Source organism: Sapajus apella, unplaced genomic scaffold (assembly GCF_009761245.1).
Source record: "Sapajus apella isolate SASKATOON/1434 unplaced genomic scaffold, GSC_monkey_1.0 scaffold81, whole genome shotgun sequence".
Lineage (NCBI taxonomy): Eukaryota > Metazoa > Chordata > Mammalia > Primates > Cebidae > Sapajus > Sapajus apella.
The window spans coordinates 4834124-4847721 of record NW_022437021.1 but is presented as its reverse complement, the minus strand read 5'-3'; the positions used below and the strand labels follow the sequence as shown (position 1 = coordinate 4847721).

The window sequence follows — 13598 nt, the reverse complement described above, 5'->3', positions numbered from 1 at the left end:
CCATTTCAGAAGATCTTTACTATTAGGTCTGATAGATAAATGTAAAGAGTCTGCTGTTTCAGATAGTGTATTTTAGATACCTTTAAATTTTAGTGTTTTTCATCTAGTTCTTAATTTGTGAAGTATGTGGGTATGTGTAAGGTGTGAAAATCTTTGTATTGGAAGCTTTTGCTTTGTTAGTGGAGACAAGAGACTTAAAAAGATCATATTAGATAGTATTTGATAATTATTTTCAATCCTTAATTCCAGAGAAATCTTTTTTTGTATTAGCTACTCACAGATGTTACACACCTTGCTGCCTATGACATTCTTGCTTCTTAGTTTAAATTGTGAATATCTTCAAAGTGTATTTTCAGATTTTGAACTAGACTTTTTTCTCATTAGAATTTGATTCGCTTTTTAAACTGCTACTGCAGAACTTTCCAGAAATTAGATTTAAAAATAATTTTAATGCTGGCAGTGATTGAACAATAGCCCTTATCTGACTTCATGCATTTGCTACTTTTCAGAGCACCATAGGAAGCAAATGATAGTTTAAGAATAATTTTACTGTGTACTGCAGATTGGTATTCTGCAAGCTACTGTATAGTTTGAACTGGTAGCTTTGGTGTTTTGTGTTGTGGAAAAGCATTGTCATTTCATTAAGAAAGATGGATGTATTTAATGATTTCCACCCCCCCCAACCTCCTTTCAGCGGTTGATTTTGGGCTATGATTTGAGTTGTAACTTCTCACTGTTCACAGATGTTAATTTAAAGTAGGCTCAGGAGATGTAGCTCCAACTCTCTCTCTGGAAATGTACTTAGCACAGAAACCAAGCACTGTACAGAGTTGAGTGTATTATTAAGGGTGTGGCTTTTGCTTTCTGTAAAATTGGTCAGTTTCTGAATCAGAGTAGGGTGCTATAGTGAGGTGATGGGTGCTACCTTGGAGAAGTCTTAGAAAAAATTGTTTGTTGATTCTCTCTTTTCCTTGGGGTAGGATGGGGAAGAGAGGATCATATTTTCCGATTCCACTGGTCCCTTGACCACTGCACTGAGAATTTTGAGTTTTCAATATGTAAGGATTCTGAAACTGAGCAGACTGTGCTGTGAACAAGGGCTTTAACAGGTAGGTGGCTCCTGAAACACAGGAGGGAGCCACTATAGCAACCTACTCTTATTCGGAAACTGACCAATTTTACAGAAAGCAAAAGCCACACCCTTAATAATACACACAACTGAAACATAGGAGGGAAGTTTTGTTAGCCATTCTTTTGTACTACTGTGGCACTGCCCACTTCTCAAAGAGTGAGTTTTCTTTACTCTTTCTTTTCTGGGGTATGCACTCAAACTTGTGAAAGTGAAGTATGTGTATTTACAACTTGCTGGTAGATAAAAGTGTAAGCTCATTTTCGTATATAAGTAGATGGACGAACTATGAATTAAGTTAATTTGAATGTCCTTGAAGTGAAGTTAGAAAAGATTCCTGAATGTTTTGGGTAATTTTTCCCCCTTTGAAGATACACATAACATTTATTTAGATTAAGTTTTAAAATATTTCCTTCAAATATATGACACATTTGCCAAAAAACATTTGGGAAGGGACTAAGTCATTAAAGAGATCAGTCTGGGGGGAGTTTTTATACATTGATCTAAAAATACTTAGGTATTTTTTTTTTTTTTTTTTTTTTTTAATACTTAGGTTTTTAATTTACTTTTCAAAGTGACTTCTTTAGAGGGAATGTAATTTTTGGATTCTCAGTTTATTTTTCAGACTGTTTAATTCTCAGTTTATTTTTTTAGACAGTTATTTCTCAGTTTATTTTACAAACTCAGACTGCCTCTTTCCTTTCCCTCTTTCTTTCTTTTCCAGATACTTTTTTTTTTTTTTTTTTTTTTTTTTGAGACGGAGTCTCCCTGTGTCACCAAGACAGTGCAGTGGTGTGATCTCAGCCCACTGCAACCTCTGCCTCCTGGGTTCAATTGATTCTCTTGCCTCAGCCTCCTGAGTAGCTGGGACTACAGGCGCCCACCACCACACCCTGCTAAATTTTATATTTTTAGTAGAGACAAGGTTTTGCCATGTTGGCCAGGCTGGTCTCAAACTCCTGACCTCAAGTGATCCGCCTGCCTTGGCTTCCCAAAGTGCTGGGATTACAGGTGTGAGCCACTGCACCCAGCCTTCTAGATACTTTCATGTGTACTTCATTTCAGTAAACCTTTATTGAGCATCTACTATGTGTGCCAAGCACTTTGTTAGGTTCTTGATGTACAAAGGTAAATTAGTCAAGGTTCCTTTCCTCATTGAGGTTACCAGTCTAGATATTTGACTGTGATTTCTATCCATCTGCCTTTATTGACTTCTCTTACAGGCTTTTAAGCCACTTGACCCTGTTGCAAGGTTGTTTCATACCCTCTGTATAAGAATAAGCACGATAGATGCCATTTATTGAGGGCCTAATTTGTGCCAGTCACCATGCTAAGTGTTATACATACATTATCTCATTTAATTCTTGGAATAGTCCTAAAATGTATTTTATCTCCATTTAAAGAGCGCGTGCGTGCGCGCGCACACACACGTACAAATAATAATAAAAAGCCATACAGAACCTGATGTATAGTATTACTGGAGTTTTTTTTCCTTGTAATATTCTCAAAAAGATTTGACTTATAGTCCTTAAAGGGTAGAAACTGCCGTATAGTCATTAACAGTTTTTAATTCTCTAATATTGCTTTGAATAGAAAAATCCTAATTTCGTAAGGTGTTAGTATCTTTTGTGTTCTAAAGCAGATAATTATATCCTGTTAAAATGTAATTTTCAGTCATTGTTTAAACTTTTGAAAACACTTAATTCTAAAGTTCATTATGGTTAACTGTAACATAGATCTTCAGGCATGTTTACCCTTTTTTCCCTCAAGTTCAGCAATGGGACCAAGAGCTTTTAAAATGTACTAAAAACGTGTGCATTCTTCAGGAAGGGTAGTGTATTAAGCCATGTGACATCTTTTTATCTTTTAAAATTTTTGAGTTTAATTTTGGCAACTAAAGGCCTTGGAGAGTTTTGGTTTCTGCAATGAAAATGTATGCTTTCAGATTTGAAAATTATCATACTCATTATTGGTAGGATATATGCTTTATCAGCAATTTGATGTGGTTCAGCCCAATAATTTTTTAGGAGCTCAACGTTTCTTAAAACATGGTTTTCCACTGTCAACCCTTTTCTTCAAAAGCCTTATTTTTTGTCCTAAACATTTTATTCTATTATTATTTTTAACCAAAACTGTTAGCAGTTTGCTATTCTTAGGATAATGATTTTTACTACTGGTTACACATTCTTCTGCTTTTAAAACTCTAGAACAGATATTTAATACTTGAGTTCCTAAGAAAGTTAATCCTTGATATTTTTCTATCTTCAGTCTGACATATAATTTTAACTTAACATAAATAGTCCTTCCCTTTCAGTGTAGCAAAATCCTTGCTACTCAAGTCACTATATTTTTCTCAATGAAACAATATTGGATGTAGAATTCCTGTTCAAGAACATAAAAATGACTAAATTATTAATGGGCTAGGGGCTGGGACTACAAAGATGAGTAAGCCAAGATTCCTTTCCTCATTGAGCTGTAAAATGCCTGTTTAAAATCCACGAAGAGAAGGGAGGGTTCATTGAGATGCTCTTAGTTCTCCAAATAGGCCTAAACATTGCTCTTCTTGTTAATGCATCCCTTCAGAGTATGGTAAAGGAAAGTATGTAAATCAACATATTCAGCCAGGGTTTTCATTCTATTTCCTGGCCTTAGGCAATAAGTGATTAGCATTTGCTCTATCAGTAGATGTTCTATATCACACCTTTATTTTCAGATGAAAAAAATCATTTTGAAATAATTTAAAATATAAAGAAAAGATGGCAGAACAGTACACGGAACTCTTGTATCCCCTTCACCCATTTCTCCCATTGTTAATATTTTGCTTCATTTCCTCTATTGCCTGCCCTCTTTCTCTCTGTCTCTGTACATACATACTCATTACAATCTGTTTCTTTTTCTTTTTTTCTTTTTTTTTTTTTTTTTTTGAGACGGAGTCTCACTCTGTCGCCAGACTGGAGTGAAGTGGTGAAATCTCGGCTCACTGCAACCTCTGCCCCCTGGGTTCAAGTGATTCTCCTGCCTCAGCCTCCCAAGTAGGTGGGAATACAGGCATGTACCACCACGCTCAGCTAATTTTTGTGTTTTTAGAAGAGAGGGGATTTCACCATGTTGGCCAGATATCTCAATCTCTTGACCTCGTGATCTGCCCGCCTCGACCTCCCAAAGTGCTGGGATTATAGTACGGTTGTGAGCCACGGCACCCGGCCTCATTACAGTCTTTAAGCCTTTTGGAGCAAACTGCCGACATGGTATCCCATCACCCCCAAACACTACAGTGTCTGTTTCTTAAATATAAGCACTCTCTTATATAGCCAACATGCTACTGTCCAAAAAAGAAAATCAACATGAATACAACACTGCTATCTAGTCCAAAGAACCTATACAAATTTCATCTACTTTCCTGACAACATCTCTTTCTTTTCTGGCTCAGCATCCTATCCAGGAATGCATGTTAGTTACGTCCGTTCGTAGTTCTTCAGCCTCATTTTTCCATTTTTCATGTCCTTGACAGTTTTAATAAGTATATGCCCTGTATTCTGATTGGTGACTCTCATCCTAGATCTGTATGATGTTTCCTCATGACGCCAATCAAGTTATGCATTCCTGGTAGTAATACCACAGAAATGGTGCTGTGCCCTGCTCAGTGTTTTCCATTTAGAGGCATACAATGTAAAACCATTCCACTAATAGTAATATTGGCAAGATTGTATTTGTGCCTTTTGTAATTGACTAGTGTTTGTGGAGATGTCTTCCAAAATTATGCTGGTATTCTGTTTCTCTACTCATCAGCTTTATTGGGTGTCATCGATGACTCCCACCTGAATTAACCACTTTTATGATGATTGCCAAATAATATGTCTTTATTTCTGTTATTTCTTCTATACATACTAGTTGGTATTATGTCATAAGGTACCACTTTTTTTTTTTTCTTTTTTTTGGGACAGAGTCTTGCTCTGCCGCCCAGGCTAGAGTGCAGTGGTGTGATCTTGGCTTTCCGCAACCTTCACATCCCAGATTCAAGCAACTCTCTTACCTCAGCCTCCCAAGTAGCTGAGATAACAGGTGCCCGCCACCAGGCCCAGCTAATTTTTGTATTTTTAGTAGAGACGGGGATTTTTAGTAGAGAGGGGATTCACCTCTTTCTTTTTCATTTATTAATTAAAGCAGTAAAAACTCATGGATTTCTATTTTGTTAAATATGTTCTGATTTGTTACTATTATTATTTATTTTGCTTTTTAATCTGTTCCTGATTTAGCCAATAGAAGCCTCTTCAAGCTCGCTCCTCTGCCCATATATCATCCTTCTATCTCATTGATTGTGTCTGTCCTTAGGACTTTGTGGCAGAGCAAGCTGTTCCTGGTTCATCTTGTGCTTTGTCTACTCTAGCCCTGGAATCAGCCATTTCTCCAAGGAGCCCTGTTTTTGTTTTTTTGTGCATTGTTTGAGGGTTTTTTTTGTTTGTTTGTTTTTTGGTTTTTTTTTTGTGAAAGATGGTATTTAAAAACAAAGATTTGGGGGCTTAGTGTGCTCGTTGCTACTGGAGTGTCATTGCTTCCAAGCCATCATAAAAGATAGAATTAGGACACTTGTATATGGTTTGTATACACATACATATACAAAACACATACTCATATACATACATAATTATTTCTGTACCTGTGTGTGTATATTACAGAATCTTAAAGTTGTTCCTGTAGTTCCAGTTCTAGTCTAACACTTCAGGGTTTTTCCTAGCTTTCTCCCTTTAAATGTTTATAAATGCCTTCTCTGGCAGTAAGAAGCTAGGCTTTGCGTAAGCCTCAGTATATTTATCATTTGCCCATTTGTTTTACTTATTCGCCTAGTAAGCTATCATTCTCCCTGCCATGTAGACTGTCTCCCACCTTCATCTGCCCCTACCAATATGCATCATTAACTGCTGGGCCTGCTGGCTTTTGCCTCTTTGTGGATCCACAACCCTTTACTGGAACTACGACTCTGTGCAGCTCTCTGTTTCCATACAACACCCATTGTCCTCGCCTGTAGTCTAATTAGTCTGCACTTCTGGTATTCTTCCCAACAGGACCTCACTGCCCTGCATCTTCAGCTAGCTTGCCGACATCTTTACATGTTCTAATAGTTAATTTTTAAATCTATTTCAAGAACTTACAAACATATATATATGGGATAAAATATATGCATAGTTTCTTCACACCCAAATGGTAACATACTCTATTAAATATTCTACATCTTTTTTTAAACTTATCTTGAAAACCTTTCCATTCTTTTTAACAACTTACATAGTATTTCATTGTGCATGTGAGCATGTGTATACATCCAGACACACACATACCCCTATACCTGCATGCCAGTGATAGAATGTTTAGCAGTCATAAATTTCTTCTGTTTTGGTAGGCATTCTTCTTTGCAGTATGCCATGGCTTTTTCTGTTTTAGAGCTAGAATCTATTTCTCCATCTCTTTCTTGAGTCTTGGCTGGTCTCGTGACTTACTTTGATAAGTGGATATGACAGAAGTGATCTGTGAATCCTGGAGCCAACTCCTTAAGAGGCTTCAAGGAATGCTTTTCCTGCAGCTGAGAGTGAGGAAGCTGGTCTAGTGTATGGAAGCACTAGATGTGCCTTGTAGGAGAACCAAGATGCCCCAGCTAACAGCAAGCACCAACCAGGAGGTGTGAAAGTGGGTTATCTAGGACCTGGTAGCCCAGCTGACCCTTTAGCTGAACATGCAGGAACCAGAGATGAAGGCAGCAGAGAAACTGCTAGCCAACCTATAGAGATGTGAAAAATAACATATTGTTTTGAGATACTAAGTTTGGGATGGTTTTATAGCAGTAGATATCTGAAACCTTAACTGTGTGTGTTTTGGACATATGGGTTGTTTCTAGTCTTCTATTATGAATAATACTACAATTAATATCTTTGTACATAGCATATACCAATTTAATTTTAATACTTAATGCTAAACTGTTTTTCAAAAATATTGACACAATTCTTACTGTCACCATTAATGTCTGAGAGTAACTATTTCTTCTGTAAACTGTCACTGAATGCCTTTCTTTTACAATAAAATGAGTTTTTAAAAAAAGTTTCCTCTAGTGCATTTTCCTACCTATGCATCTTTCAATTTATTTATTGGGCATTTTGATTTTCAGTTCTATGAATTGCTTATTTTTATCTTTACTCATTTTTTCCTGTTGGATTTTTTTCCCTTACTAATATATGGTATTCTTTGATATCCTTATTATGGATATAATCATTTAACCTAATTTACAAATAAGTTTTGTTAGTTTGCTTTTGTTTTAGTTTATGGTATCACTTATTGTTTATTTTTATTTTGGCATTTCATGTAATCATTGTTATGGTTTGGCTGTGTCCCCACCCAAATCTCATCTTAAATTGCCACATGTTGTTGGAGGGATCCAATGGGAGGTAACTGAATCATAGGGTAGGTCTTTCCTGTGCTATTCTTGTAATAGTGAGTAAGTCGCACGAGATCTGATAGTTTTAAAAAGGGGAGTTTTCCTTCACAAGCTCTCTTCCCTTTGCCTGCTGCCATGCATGTAAGATGTGACTTCCTCCTCCTTGCCTTGCCTCCTTGCCATGATTGTGAGGCCCAAGTCATGTGGAACTGTAGGTCCATTAAACCTCTTTTTCTTCCCAGTCTCGGGTATGTCTTTATCAGCAGCATGAAAACTGACTAATGCAATCATATTTATCTGTCTTTTTAAGACTTCTGATATTCCTGTCCTGAGACTCACTCTCTCCTCTCTAGGTTAAACAAACTTTTTCCTAAACTTTCTCTAACTTTCCCATCAAATAGGAATCATGTTCAGCTGACACAGAAATCCAAAGAAGGGTCATATAAACAAACAAGGGTGATTATTTTCCTCAGGTAATGAGAAATTAGAAGTAGACTGTCCAGAGCTGGTATGGTGGCTCCATGGTGCAATCAGGAATGCAAGCTCATTTGGTCTTTCTTTTTAGTCATCCAGGCTTGTCACCTCATGGTCTTGAGATGGCATTCCAGACTGAGCAGTCATTTCTTTATATTCTTTTGCTATCCATGGCTCTGCTTGTTTTAACTGAGAATCATATCCAGTTTGCTGACTGTAGCTTCTGGGGATGGGGCCAACATAAAGCAGCTTCCTCCCCTCCCCCAGAATAACAAGTTCTTATGAAATATTTTTTTCTGTTCTTTGAAAAAAATCGTGCTGATTTTGCTGTTTGTGCCATAACAAATGTGTCTTCAGGATAAAGCCCAGAATTTTTTTTCTTTAACCTATTGGGTTGTCATATTTTAAAGTTATTTATAAGCAAACAGGGAGATAAACATGATTATATTTTCAAATTGGAAACTAATGTTGGAAACATGGGACTTTAGCATTATGTTCAATAAGTAATATTTATTCAAGGTGTTCTGTGTGCCAGCAACTATGGTAAACAATGGGTATAAAACAATGTAATGTGATCCTCATCCTCAAAAAGTTTACCAGGTAACTAAGAAGGTATATAAACATTTAATTATAGTCTTAGATGGTAAGTTGAGTGTAGTATCAAGTTATGGAGGCAGGACTTCGAAGTTAGTTGAGGGTTGGGGAGCTATAATTATGGAACTTGATAGAGAAAACAACTTTTAAGCTGATACTTGAATAACTAGTAGGAGTTATCCTTTTCAGGCAGAGCTGATAGGAGGAGGACAGAACATTCCAGGAGCTGTAGTAGTTTAGTGGGCGGGGCCGAGTTATAAGAGAGAGGCTGTGAAGAGTTGAATGCTGGTCTTAGCAAGGACTTTTCTCAGAGCTGGGAACCTTTAGAAGGTTTTAAAATGGAATTGAACAAGATCAGATTTGCCTTTTAATAGGGAAAATGCAATTGGGGGTGGGATCTGGAAGTAAGGGCACCTATTAGGGAATTTTTCTAATACACTAAAATCTATTCCAGTATTAGTCAAATATTTCTTAAGCACCTGTGTAAATACAATGTGGGGGAGTACCGAGGTGTATAAAACGTGTAATTTCTATTCTCAAGGAATTTGTATTTTAAAATGAGAACTAGGTAACAACAATATGAGGCAGTATACTAATATTATGGCTTCTCTCCTATAAAATGAAGGCAAAGAAGGCTAGAATTAAGACTTGAAGCCAAAAGATCTTCATGGCTACAAAGCCCTTATTCTTTCTAGGTGTACTGCACTGCCTCCCTTGGCACTTATTACCACTTGATTTATTATCTGTATGTTACCTCAGAACCCTTGTGACATAAGATTAGAGTACAATTAAAATGAGTTTCAACTTGGGACACAAAGTATCGTATGATCTCCACTCTGGCTTTCTCCAAGTGGTCTCTGTTGGATGGAATATAACCAGAAAGATAAATGTTGGTTAGAAAAATTGTCACAATGGGCCAGGTGCTATGGCTCATGCCTGTAATCCCAGCACTTTGGGAGGCCGAGGCATGTGGATCACCTGAGCTCAGGAGTTCGAGACCAGCCTGGGCAACATGGTGAAACCCTGTCTCTGCTAAAAATATAAAAATTAGTTGGTGCATGTTTGTAATCCCAACTACTTGGGAGTCTGAGACAGGAGAATTGCTTGAACTTGGGAGGCGGAGGTTGCAGTGAGCCAAGAAGATCGCCCTACTGCACTCCAGCCTGGGAGACAGAGTGAGATGCCATCTCAAAAAAAAAAAAAGAAAGAAAAAGAATAAAAAATTGTTACCATGAAGCAGTTATGAACAGTCTTGAGATTAGTTTCTGTGAAACTTAGTATTAAACTGTTAGGACAGCGGGGAACAAGACGTACCATGTCATTAGATAGCTTGATGGAATACTCATTAATGTTAAGGTTCTTTTTTCTATATTTAAAAGTAGAGCAAGGAATGAAAAAAGGACATGCACTATTGCCAATAAATAAATAAATAAAGAATTGGTGGGTTTTGATTATTTATTTGCTTTTATTTCCAGAAAGGAATTATAAAAATAAAGATTATTCTATCTTTCAAGCATTCTAACTCTTTTTTTTTTTCTTTTGAGATGGAGTCTCGCTTTGTCACCTAGGCTGGAGTGCAGTGGCACGATCTCGGCTAACTGCAACCTCCACCTCCCAGGTACAAGTGATTCCCCTGCCTCAGCCTCCCAAGTAGCTAGGACTCAGGTGTGTGTGCCACCACACCTGGCTAATGTTTGTATTTTATTAGAGACAGGTTTTCACCATGTTGGCCAGGCTGCTCCTGAACACCTGACCTCGTAATCTGCCTGCCTTGGCCTCCCAAAGTGCTGGGATTACAGATGTAAGCCACTGCACCCAGCTACTAACTCTTAAATCTGTTAAACTAACTATTGAGACTTGGGCCTTGTAAAGATGGCTAGTTTATTCTTTGGTCTTTCTCTATTTCTGTAAGAGGTGTGTTTGCAATGTGATGACATTTTCTTACCTGTGTGTTGATGCATTTGAATAATCTTCTGAGAGTCTTTATTGCTCTGAAATGTGACTTGACATGATATCTACAGAATTACTTAAAAAGTTAGGATATGGTATTCTGATTGGAAGAACATTACTTTTCCTATACTGTACAATAGGAAGAAGTAATAAGGGAGAATAAAGGTTGGGCTGATAATTTGGTATTATAGAATGAGGAGAAACAGGGAAACTCAGAGGGAGGGGATACTGTCTTTTAACTACTCAAAAATTCTGAATGTGGATTAAATATCAGATGCATGGCCAGGCGCGGTGGCTCAAGCCTGTAATCCCAGCACTTTGGGAGGCCAAGGCGGGTGGATCACAAGGTCAACAGATCGAGACCATCCTGGTCAACATGGTGAAACCCCGTCTCTACTAAAAATACAAAAAATTAGCTGGGCATGGTGGCGCGTGCCTGTAATCCCAGCTACTCAGGAGGCTGAGGCAGGAGAATTGCCTGAACCCAGGAGGCGGAGGTTGCGGTGAGCCGAGATCGCGCCATTGCACTCCAGCCTGGGTAACATGAGTGAAACTCCGTCTAAAAAAAAAAAAAAAAAAAATCAGATGCATAAGGCAAGAGAAAACAAAACATAATAAGGTTCTAATTCACAGGTTTTATAGTCTAGTAGTCTTTTCTACTGATAATCCTTGAGAGAATTGAGCCTTAATGCCCTAAGCCAGAGGTTCTCAAGGTTAATGTGTATCAGACTCACCTGGAATGCTTGTTAAAATGCAGATTGCTAGACCTTACCCTCAAAGTTTCTAATTCAGTAAGTCTGAATGGGGTCTGATAGTGTTCATTTCTAACAAGTTCCCAAGTGCTGCTGCTATTGCTGTTGTCTGTTGTATGAAATTAATTTGTTTTTCTGTTATGCCTTTAGAATGGTACTGATTATATACAATCATTGGGAGAATTTTAGAAATAGTTCCTCAAATCATTTTTCTGTGTTCTCTGCTTTAGATGAGAAACTCTGATGGAAAAACAGATAATTTTTTAAATTGATGATATTTATTATAATTCCAAACCTTAGTTCGTAAGAGACAGTAAAAACAAAATTGGATAGATGTAGAAAAATTAAGCTAGCAGCCATTTGCAGGATGGATTGGAATGGGAAAAGACAGAGTGAAGGTTCTCTCATCTATCTGCTATCTAGAGTATGATTTAAAAGAGATCTCTCCATTTGGAATTTTTTGCCCTTAGATGTAGGTAGCATCAGCCACAAATCAAAGACCAGGTTTTTCGTTTGTTTTTTGGGTTTTGTTTTTTTTTTTTTAAAGAGAGTCTCGTTATATTACCCAGGCTGGACTGCAGTGGCGCAAACTTGGCTCACTGCAACCTCTGCCTTTCTGGGCTCCAGTGATCCTCCTGTCTCAGCCTTCCAAGTAGCTGGGACCACAGATGCATGCCACCACACCTGGCTAATTTTTATGCAATTTTGGTGGAGATGGGCTTTCCCATGTTTCCCAGGCTGGTCTCAAGACTCCTGAGCTCAAGCGAGCCACCTGCCTCAGCCTTCCAAAGTGCTGGGATTACAGGCATGAGCCACCACACCTGGCCAAGGACCAGTTTTAAATATAGCACATGCCATAATGTCCATGTGCCAGGTTGTAACCTAGAAGTTGTGTAGTATTTTACTTTCTCCATGGTTCCTACCGCCTTCCTTATCCATATCCTTTACACCTTATAGTTTCCGCATACATTGGTCTCCCTAATTGGATTTCTGGCTTCTAATATTTGTATTTGATTTGGCATCTGTATATTAAATAATTTATAATTTTGAAGTCTAGATGGGCAGGAGGAAAACCTCTGCATTTTAAATCTGGAAAAATATATAAGGAAAATATCAGCGGGTTTATATCTTTGTAAATTTTTAATACAAGCAACTTAATACCATGTATACATTGTCAATCTCCAAGTTGTATCTCCAGCCTGGACTTCACATTTCAGCTTGAACCTTGGATATCCTTTTGCCTACCTAATGTCTAATTAGCTTCTCAAATGTAACTTGTTGAAATATAAGCAGATCTTCCCCCACATATGCAAACCTCACCTACTGCAGTCTTCCTCTCTCAGTAGTGGTAACCCTTTGCTTCCAGGTGCCCATTTCAGGATTTTGGAGTCATTCTTGTTTTTGCCTTCCCTCTCATTTCTGCTTCCAATATGTCAGCCAATTCTGTTGGTTCTTACCTTCGGAGTACATCAAGAATCTGATTAAGAATTGACCAACATCACTGCCATCTCCTGCCTTTTAAGCTGCCATCACCTTGTACTTGGATTAGTGCAGCCGCTTCCTAAATGATCTGCTTCTGGCCTTTCTCCTCACCCTCATTAGTCTTCTTAATAGACAGCTAGACTGGTCCTGTTAAATGTAAGTTTTGTCATTTCACCTCTCTGCTTAAAATCCTCCAGTGGCTTCCCTTTTTACTGGGAATAAAAGGGTAGTGATTTACAGTAACCTTGAAGACCCTACCTAAATAGTTGCCTGCTCCCATTACTTCTCTTGAGTTCATATCCTACTATTTTCTTCCTTTCTTTCTTTCTTTTTTTTTAATTTAGGAAGAGGTTTTATATATAACCTTTTACATGTATATACAGAACATGCATCAAATCACATCTGAAATTATAAAATATGAAAATATAGGTTAAGAAAATAATAGAAAAATGGTACTATATAGATACATAGCTCTGTAGAAAATGCAGATTTTCAGGCCGGGCGCGGTGGATCAAGCCTGTAATCCCAGCACTTTGGGAGGCCGAGGCGGGTGGATCACGAGGTCAAGAGATCGAGACCATCCTGGTCAACATGATGAAACCCCGTCTCTACTAAAAATACAAAAATTAGCTGGGCATGGTGGCGCGTGCCTGTAATCCCAGCTACTCAGGAGGCTGAGGCAGGAGAATTGCCTGAACCCAGGAGGCGGAGGTTGCGGTGAGCCGAGATCGCGCCATTGCACTCCAGCCTGGGTAACAAGAGGGAAACTCCATCTCAAAAAAAAAAAAAAAAAAAA

The 13598-nt window shown here is 38.0% G+C and overlaps 1 protein-coding gene across 3 annotated transcripts in view; it reads left to right on the top strand.

The window, feature by feature from the left end:
* ANKIB1 (ankyrin repeat and IBR domain containing 1) overlaps positions 1–13598 on the top strand; it is a 177589-nt gene that overhangs the window by 1211 nt on the left and 162780 nt on the right. The gene's annotated exons all lie outside the window — the stretch shown is intronic.